The sequence below is a fragment of the Chrysemys picta genome, chromosome 4 (genome assembly GCF_011386835.1).
Source record: "Chrysemys picta bellii isolate R12L10 chromosome 4, ASM1138683v2, whole genome shotgun sequence".
Taxonomy (NCBI): Eukaryota; Metazoa; Chordata; order Testudines; family Emydidae; genus Chrysemys; species Chrysemys picta.
In genome coordinates this window covers 138,081,127-138,091,353 of record NC_088794.1, presented here as the reverse complement: position 1 = coordinate 138,091,353, position 10,227 = coordinate 138,081,127, and the positions used below count along the sequence as shown (strand labels likewise).

The 10,227-nt window shown below is 42.8% G+C and overlaps 1 protein-coding gene across 1 annotated transcript in view; it reads left to right on the top strand.

The window, feature by feature from the left end:
- Positions 1-4,893: 4,893 nt before the first annotated feature.
- Positions 4,894-10,227, top strand: part of LOC122172274 (protein AHNAK2-like) — a 70,343-nt gene continuing 65,009 nt past the window's right edge. Inside the window, exon 1 of the mRNA XM_042841279.2 lies at positions 4,894-5,069. The gene's annotated coding sequence lies outside the window, so the exon portion shown is untranslated. The remainder of the gene's footprint in view (positions 5,070-10,227) is intronic.

The following is a 10,227-nucleotide window of genomic DNA, read 5'->3' as shown; positions in this document are numbered from 1 at the left end:
GAGAAACTTCCCATTGGGTCTAGTGTAAACCCAGGGGTATCAGTGAACTGACATCTGATCAGACCATGAGGGGATTGGTATTTTAATGAAATTTACATACAGAATGTTCGTCATTCTTTTGCATATTCTAGTCTTCCCATGGAACCTGAGTGAAGACAACAAATCTGTAAGAGTGAGCCATGAAAGTGCTGTTGGAGGTGGGGTGGACAAGGGGAGAGGAAAGATCAGATCATGTAACAAATCTCACTGGCATGTAAATGCAGAAGCCAAGAACTTTCATCATTGCCTCTGCATGCTGGAAAGAGTTTCTCTTTATATTTTCTTGACAGATGTCTCGAAATTAAAGAGACATTTTAAAGGCTTTATGAAGAATCCAACCCTAAATTAGAGCAGCTGGACAGAGTAAACTCAGAAGAATGGGCCACTTTCTATAGAACCGGAATCACTAAGGGAATTAGCTGTGACCATCTTGGTGTAATCATGACTCAGTAGGGAAGTTACTGATTACATAAACCTGTGCTGCTCGATCACTTGAAGTCTCCTTTTCTTAATGCTCCTATGCTTTATATGTATTTGAGACAATATAAAATGGTTTAGTACCAATAGAACAAGGCAATATAGATTGAGATTCTACTGTAGCATAGTCCTTCCTGTAGCCAGAGTTACGAATACCTTGGGAATGGAGGTTGTTCGTAACACTGAAATGTTCATAACTCTGAACAAAACGTTATGGCTGTTCTCTCAAAATTTACAACTGAACATTGACTTAATACAGCTTTGAAACTTTACTATGCTGAAGCAAAATGCTGCTTTTAACCATCTTAACCTAAAGGAAACAAGCACAGAAACAGTTTCCCTACCTTGTCAAATCTTTTTTTTTAAACTTGCCCTTTATTTTTTAATAGTTTACGTTTAATACAGCACTGTACTGTATTTGCTTTTTTTAGTCTCTGCTACTGCCTGATTGCGTACTTCCAGTTCCAAATGAGGTGTGTGGTTGACTGATCAATTCGTAACTCTGAGGTTCTACTGTATCTACTAAACCAGTGCAATAAAGTAGTTGAAGTAATGGGGTTAGTGGTGTAGCACTGATGGCCATCTGTTCAACTCTGAAATCAAGTTAGAAACAAGATACTAATTGATGTACATATATATTCCCAAATATCCGTAATACAGAACATGCTCATTCCCTCCAAGTTCATTTGTGTTTTGGAGAAGCAGCCTGCGTCTGTCAACAGAGACGTCAATCTCGTCTCCTGTGTTCAGTAGGAAATCTACCCCCGCAACAAAATATTTAGTAAATGTTGTTGGAATAGACTGGTAAATGTGAAAGCACACACACTGCTGCTTTTACAAATGCCATCAGGGCCCTGCTCGAATGCTGTGAATATATGAGTGTGTATTATGAGCTGGGTTAATCCTTGTTATGGGTTGATTTAAAACCATATTGAAACTGATGTGTGAACATGCCCTTCATTTGAGATAGTTGTAAGAGTTAAGGGGCCATACCTAAAACAAGACCTGACAGAGTCCTCAGAAACCAGCACCATGTGGGCAGAGGGTTCAACTCTGTGTGTGTGTCTGAGTGTCAGAGAGAGAGAGAGAGAAGCAGAGTGTGAGTGTATGTGTGTGTGGGGGAGAGAGAGAGAGCCAGCAACCTGTAAGTACATTGCGACCCTGGAAAAAGCTAGAGAAAGAGCTTTTGGGTCTGGCGTTGGCTAAAGAGATTTGGGGCTGTAAGCTAAGAAATGACTTCTTTTGCTCTTGGTTCCTCCTGCATTCAGAGAAGCAGGACTTTGTACATTCCTTGTTAATAAACAAGACAGCATCAAAGAACATACCAGTCTCCATCAATTTTTACTCCCACCTAGAACATCCCCAGGGCCTTGAAATTTGACTAGCCAGTCAGGTCAAAGAGAGGCAATATATAATGGTTGGCTCCAAAGAGTCAAATGTCTGAATCCAGCTGAGCCACCTTTGACTTCTGTCAGCTTGTGGTTCTTAGTTTTGCATACCTGGTGTGAGAAATCTTTGTCACACGCTAACACCCTCCTGACTGACTGGTCAGAAAGACTGCACCAGATGTTACATTTTCATATTTCAAACAGCGAGTGCCAAGGATTGAAATGCCCAGCTCAGCCTGCGATACTGACAAGTAACCATATTATCTGACTCACCCACCAATAAGAGAAGGCTGGGTGCATGGTATCCAGACTAAGGGATATTTCAGTGGGAATTGGGCTGGGCCCATGACACTATACAATTGCTCTTCCTCGGGGTTTGGGCATGGAGGGGAAAGGAACTAGTTAGCTATTAACGAGCCCTTGCTCCATTTCTCATCTTCCGGAGTTCACCCCTGTTATTTCTGCTGACTTTACCAAAACTCTGTTGCCCAGATCTTCAAAGGTATTGGGTGCCTAACTCTTATTGATTTCAATAGGAGTTAGACAACTAAATACTGATTCCAATCCGGATTGCTTGGTAAACTGTGTGCAAGCAAAAAAATCTGTGTTTTAACACGTATACATTTACATTTAGCTATTTGGGAACAAAGACTGTAGGCTGCACTTACAGGATGGGGGACTCTATCCTGGGAAGAAGTGATTCTGAAAAAGATTTTGGGGTGGTGATATAGAATCAGCGGAATATGAGCTCCCACTGTGACACTGTGGCCAAAAGAGCTAATGCAGTCCTGGGCTACAGAAACAGGGGAACCTCAGGTAGGAGTAAAGAGGTTATTTTACCTCTGTATTTGGCACTGGCTCAACTGCTGCTGGAATCCTGTGCCCAGTTCTGGTGCCCAAAATTCAAAAAGGATGTTGGTAAATTGCAGAAGGTTCAGAGAAGAGCCATGAGAATGATTAAAGGGTTAGAAAACCTGCCTTATAGTGATAGACTCAAGAAGCTCAAGCTACTTAGCTTAAGAAAGACTAAGTCGGGGTGGCTTGATTATAGTCTATAAGTACCTACACGGGGAACAAATATTTAATAATGGGCTTTTCAGTCCAGAAGAGAAAAAGTACAACAGGATCCAGTGGCTGGAAGTTGAAGCTAGATAAATTCACACTGGAAATAAGATGTACTTTTAGCGGGGACAGTAATTAATAATTGAAACAATTTATGAAGGGTCGTGGGGGATTTTTCATCACTGACAATTTTAAATCAAGATTGGATATTTTTCTCTAGGCATTATTCTGGGGAAGTTCTATCGCCTGTGTTATACAGGAGGTCAGGCTAGATGATCACAATGGTTCCTTCTGACCCTGGATTCTGTGAGTACCTTCGAGGATTTTGGGCCCATGCTCTTTTTCCTAATGCCGGAGACCATCTTCATGCTGCCTCTGTACCGTAGGCCTCACATAAAAACACATTGCTTTAGGGAGGCTTATAAACCATCGTAATATACCCTATGTAATAAACAGGCGTGACTGACAGGTGCACTGCTTGCCCAAGCATCCACATAACCTCACCCTTGGTCCTCCCCTCCCTTAAACTCTTCCTGCATTTGCTACCTGCACCTTCTGTATTTGTCTTGGTTTCGATGGCACATTTGTTAGGACAGGGACTCTGGGTGCATAAATACCTTTAACAAGCTGGCACTCTGCCTTTATTTGATTTGTAAAGTGCTACTTGCGGTGTTATATAAACACCATAATTGGTTTTATCCTGTACACATTTCAGTGTTTGGCACTTGACTTTTATAAAGTGTGTGGCGCTGCATGCACAAAATAAAGCACAATTATACAGCTGATTTTCATGAGCAAATACCTGTTTGCCACATGGAGAGGCAGTAAATGTGTGTGCAAATTAGGCACACCTCTGTTTTATAAACTCAGGTCCAAAGAACATTTAGTGTATCGAATTCTGCATGTTTAAACATTTTTAAAGCTCGAAAAATGCCGAACTATACAACATCTGCCCTGACGTGAAATGAAGCAACCCTGCAAACACAGTCATTTCCCCCTCGCTAGCATATTTTTTTACCGATTCCTGTTCTGCTCTGGCGTGTTGGCAAAGTAGCTGGACACATTGTGGGACACTTTGTTTCCAGTTTGCATTTTGCAGTATCCCGTGGGCCCGTACATGTTTTAGCGAATGTAAAAAATTAGTACAAATCTTTGGAGGAAACAATGATGCATTGCATTTCCTCTGCCCTGATTTCTGGAAGTGTAACAGTCGCTGCCATGTTATCAAAGACTTCTCTTGGGGAAGGGGGTTATTAGAAAACAGGAGGAGAGGGGAGGAACTCTGAACTTGAGCAAACCAGTTTTTGCCAATGCTAAGCAACGTTCCTCATGTCTTAGTATCAGGACACATTGCCAAGCCGGCAGTAAGAACAGAATGGCACTCCCTATCTTTAAATCACAGTAAGGTAATGGTGCAGCCAGATCTGTTAGTTTCAGTGTCCAATTTTTAACCGTAATAAGCTGTTGACAATAAAAGAAAATGAAAAGAATTGTGTGTTTGAACTGAGCTGGTGTGAGAAGCTATATCCAGTACAAATATATTGTTAATGACGCAGTTATGCCTGGGAACGGATCTCAGGAAAAGAGATGTTTGATTTGCTTTCTCTCTCATACCCAATGTGTTTTAGTCACAAAGAAGTTGTGCTTGTCTCTCCACCCTGTATACATACAAGTGCTTGCAGTCGTAGGCTCACAGTGGTACAAAGACAGAGCATGTATTGAAACCCACACTTTCCTTCTACACCCCAGTGTGAGTTCCTAGCAAGGAACAAGCGCAGAGTTCAGTCCTGCCCTAAATGAAGCATTACAGCTGTTGCTTCAGTACAGTGGGTATTGAATTTCACAGGCTGTGTCATCTGCGACTGCACTCTTTGGCTTGGGGTATGGCAACAAGCCTCACCGGGGCTCAGCCACTCCCTTTCTGACTGTAGAGCAACGCCCCAGTCTACATAGAAGGAAAATTGTTTTGCTGGATTTCTGCACTGCCCTTATTCCAAATGCAATAGAGAGTGAGAGAGCGAGAGCTTGGGGGGGCAGGCTCTGGATTGGTATTCTGGGCTATTTCAACTTCAGGGCAACTTTTGAGAACTTCAGTTATTTTTGGTAAGTTTGTTTAAACATCCCTCTCTCTTTCTATGATGCAGTTTGCTCACATTTGCAATAAATGGAGGGGATCTTAAATTAGAATTGTAGCTGTGTGTGTGCTTTGATATAATGACTGTCATAAAGGTGCCATGCTACCAGCTACGCACTCGATCAGTGAAACATACACAGACATGCACATATATCGACCATCGGAAATCTGATGATGCTGAGGGAGGAAAATAGCTGAGACTTAAAATAAGGTGCACCCAAATATAACACATGTGGCTGCATGTAGAGTTAAGTGCTTCCACATCTCATTTGTCTAGTTCTTGCATTTGGAGAAGCAGTGTTACAAATTAGCAAGCGAGTTCACAGCAGGATTGAGAATCTTCTGATCTCATTCGCAGTCACACTCATAGATATCAAAAGCTTTCAGTGCACAATCAGCTTCGAGTCCTGCACACATCTTAAGATTCAACAACTTGTCTATTTCAGTCACATATCTTTCCCTCCTCCCCACTCTATATACTTTACGGTGAAACCCCTCATAGTGACCTAGGACATAGTGAAACTGTTTATACTAAGTTAAAATCCTACTCCCAAATTGTTTCAATGCACCACAATGTGCAATTTGCTTGCAAGTGAAGTTGTCTTATCATGAAGATGATTCTTCTACATGTGGTTTCCACTGTATGCGCACAGTTGTATTTTACAGTAGATAATAGGCTCCCGCAAGAGGGATACTGTATATATGTGCACTATATATAATAAATACCATATACAATATATAGAGAGTCATAATATATGTGCATGGCACTAAGCACCTTATATATTGGTAGTATGTGAGGCTAGAATCAACCTCAAAGATTTTAAAGACAGAGATGCACAACCTTGCTGGTGCAAATGGGATCTCAGATATCTTTCCTATGGGAGATTGCTCCAGCAAAACCTGCTAATCAAACCTGGCTAAGATCTGTTTGTCTACCTATCTAGGTTCTTATATAATCCCATCAACACAGTTACTGTGCACCTTAGAGATCTTTGATCAGATTAACATAATGCTAAATTCAATGCCAGGGGATTTGAAGTGGGGCAGCATTGCATTTGTAGCTACCCAGAGAAAGATCTGGCAGTTTTAAAGTCTTTGATAGAAAAGAGAAAACATTATTCAAATTAGAAAACACCAAACAGATGGGACTGTGCCACAGAAGTAACAGTTGTTCTCTATGATTTGTGACACAAGACACTCTGAAGATTTAATTCTACTCCATATAATTATCATGATTGGTGTCATGAGAACGGTAATTGTTGTTTTTCTTGTACAGGTTGTTATACTAAAGAATAACCGTATATAAATTATTCACAGCCCTAAAGAGAGTTTCCTCCCAAAACTTTATGCTAATGTACTCGTATATACAGTGTTTAAGGAGTTTAATCAGCACCATAAAATGCATCATGCCTGAGGACTTTTTATTGGGCTGCAGATTTTTTTTTTCTTTTTAAACTGACAAGTGGGATTGAAACATTTATTTGCAATAACCTTAAAAGTTAAACTATAAAACAGCACTAGTCCTGCTACAGTGTTAATACATTCTATGCTGGCTTTAGCTTCTCTGTTGGATAATGTAGATTTTTAGCTGAAGTAGCATCAACACAGTTTCTTTGATCTCGTCATTTTACTATTTTTGGTGTGGCACTCTCGTAAAGTACACTCAACTATTAGGTTGCATGGTTTGTATAAATCTTATTAAAGTAAAGTCAGTTTGACTGTATACTCTGCACTTAAAAGTAATTCACTGAAGATGGCTAAATTCCAGTCTACTGTACAGCTGTGTTTAGTATGAAAGATGGCAAGGTCTTTAAACCAGAAGGGGTGTCTGTACGGTTTGTTAGTGATAATTCTCCAGGGATTTGGAAACAGTGAATATTTTAGGTTATTAATCATCTTGGGAGATCAATCTGAATTCCCCAAAATGAGGTCAACATGCCTTTATTCACTTTTGGCTGGACAAGGAGCTCAACACTGCAAGGAAATCCAGGCGTCTGTCTATAATATACCACCAGTGCTTCACTCTGTAAGAGGTGCCATTGTTTATAAAGGCACGATATTGCTTAATGTAAATAAGGGTGGCAGAACCTGGCCTTTAATGATTTATTCCAAGAAGTATGCCGCTCTTTGCAAAGGAATAAGAATTTATGCTTCTTGGTTTGAGTCTTTAAAGAATCACCAAAGCTCTTGTTCTTGAATGTACTGACTTTGAAAAAAAGGGTCTCTGTTGTACTGTAGAACCAGAAAAACACTAGGGAGTTGAAATAATAACCAGTCAGGGAAGAAATGGGGGCGTTTTAAAGGTGGGAAAGTAACCTACAGTGGATCATATAGAGGTAGCCATTTCTGTGTGCTATAAAATCAGACCAGGATATATAGCCAGCAAAACGCGCTTTGGAAAAGTCAGGACTGTCACCCTCAGGAACAACAACCTACCATGCTGCTGCTGGGTCTAAGGCTGCAGGTTCAGCCGTACACGACTGGGTCATTTCAAGAATGGCTCCATATTGCTGCAACCTTCCACCAAGAAATCTCCTAGCCACAAGCATGAATAGCTCTGCCTGAAGGTGGGGGACCCGACATTCCGTACAAGCGGGGGTAGCTCCATAGCTCAGGCAGGACCAACCTCTGCCGAAGGCAGTAAAACTGGAGCTCCCACGCTTTGCTTCCTCTCTGGGTCTTAGTGCCAGCTCTCCTTCCCTATCCAGGCCACCCAACAACAGCAGCCCATCCCACTCCCTGTAGCTCCCAGTGCCTGCAGCATTCCCTTTCCCTCCAGAAAAGGCCCTAGTCCTGAGGGGCTAGCTAGAACCTAGCTCTCTCTGCCTGCTCTGAGGCTAGGTCAGATGGAGATTAGGGCACTCAGCCTGGAGGCCCAGCAGGTTGGAAGGGGTCAGGAGGATGCTTCAGCTTCATCTTTGGGACAAGTGAGGAGAGGGACCCCTCCTGTGAATGGCAGCAGTGCCTGGCCCCTGCACAGGAAGAGTAAAGGTGTGAGAGGGGAGGGCACCTAAGACCACTCAATAGCCAGGCACACTTCATCCTCCAGATATTGTAAGGCAGGGCTTTACTGCCTCGCGTGGTGGAAGCAAGGGAAAGGACGGGGCGCTCCATGTGCTACAGCCTTCTTAATCACCTTCCTATTTCAAAAAAGGGTACGTCTCCGTTGGAGCTGGGAGGGGCAGGGCCCAGCTCACCTGGACGTACCTGAACTAGCTGTGCTCAAGCTAGCACCTAAAAATAGCGTGTCTGTGGCAGCTCGGGTGGCTGCTCAGGCCAGCCAGCGAAGTACATACCCTGTGGGTAAGGTGGGATTGGATTGGGGACGGCTAGCCCATGTAGCTGCCGTGGCCGCACTATTTTTCTGTGCTAGCTTGGGTATGTCTACGTGAGCTGGGGATCACCCCTCCCAGCTCAAATGTAGCTGTGGCCCCCGAAGGCTGTAGGTGGGTAAATAAAGTCACTGAAGGACAGTGCCTTCTTGTGGTAGTCAAGGGAATCGACCCTTGATTGTCAGAGAACAAGCAGTGACTCAGGGGTCATTCACAATCTGATCCACCGCGGGGGGTCAAAGAGGGAAAACAATGGCTTTAATGGTGGCTGAAAATAATCCAGACTGGTTAATATGCAGAAGCAATAAAGGATGTAACTGGTGCAGGGCCTTATCTTGCTCCCAATGGCGAAACTCCCATTGACGATTAGCAGAACAAGTTCAGGCCCACGGTGACAGCGCATGATCGCAAGCCAAACTTAAGAGAGCAGAAACACAAACACATGACACAAAGGGATGGGCTTCATCTGCCAAGTAAAGAAAGTTACTTTTTTGCCCAACTGCAAATAAAAGTAATCAGATTAATATCATTGCCAAGCCAGCTGAAAAACACTCACCATTAGAAAACGGTCTAAGAGGATCGTAAATATCCAGTCTGCTGTCCACACAGCAGAATGAATACGCCCTCCACTTAACTTGGGTAGCACTAGGCTGTAACTTTAGTATACAAACAACGTAACTGTCATCACTGCAGCTATCTGATTTTAAAGTACGGCTTTACTTAGTTTCTGCCTTCATCCTTGCGCCTCATGCGGAGAGCTAAGGACCCTCCTGTTGAGAGGTGAATCCTCCAAGGTGCCTGCTGATTGTGGTTCTAGTTTGGCTTCCCTCTACTCCAAAGTTAGGGATCAATCTGCTAAACTTTTTTCTCTCCTTGTTCAGTACCAGAAGCCAGGCAATCTGGCCACCTCCCCCTACTTAAATTAGCTTAATGAAGTAATGACAGTTCCCATGGCCATCAGCATTACTGGCTGTACCAGAGCACCTTGCAAGCTGCAGTCACAATTCGAGAAATCTGATGTATTCAACTAGTTCAGCCACCCATTTTCCCGTCCACTCCCTACCCCTGTGGTTCTGCCCTAGTCCTGAAAGGGCAGCCTCATTCAGCTTCTCCTTAAGAATCTCCCTGGACCCCTCGCATGCTCTCTTTCCAACTGTCATAGACTCATAGAATAGCAGGGTTGGAAGGGACCTCAGGAGGTCATCTAGTCCAACCCCCTGCTCAAAGCAACTAAATCCCCTGCTCCCAAACCTTTCACCCTAAGCCAGTGCTGATCTAAAATTCTTTACCATTCCACCAGTGCCCAGATGCCCAGTCTTTCCTTGCCCCTGCCATGGAGCTCATGCTGCTCCAGCCATCCAGCCCCACCCAATTATTTGGAGGGCTGTGGTGAAGACTATGAGTCTTAGACTAAAGCGAATACTCAAAGTACATGTGCAAGAACTGAAATCCTGTGGGGACTGTGATATTCCTTTACCTGCGTTGTGAGGACTATTTAATTAATAGCTGTACAGCATTCTGAAGATGAAAAGTGAATTATAAATAGTAGTTAATCATTTTTAAATATTGCTTCTATCCAACAAACGTGGTTAAAACTAGTTGAAAGTGAACCTCAAAAAGGTTTTAAGTGTCCATTTAGTTCAGATAAGCATCCAAACATCTTTTTATGTGAAATGTACCCGAGTTTATTAGAAAGTCCATGGTCAGAAAAAAAAAATCAATCCAGAAATTTCAAAAGAACCAGCTTTCTCATGAGATGGCAAACATTTCCTGGTTCTAGCTGAGCCTTTCCTGT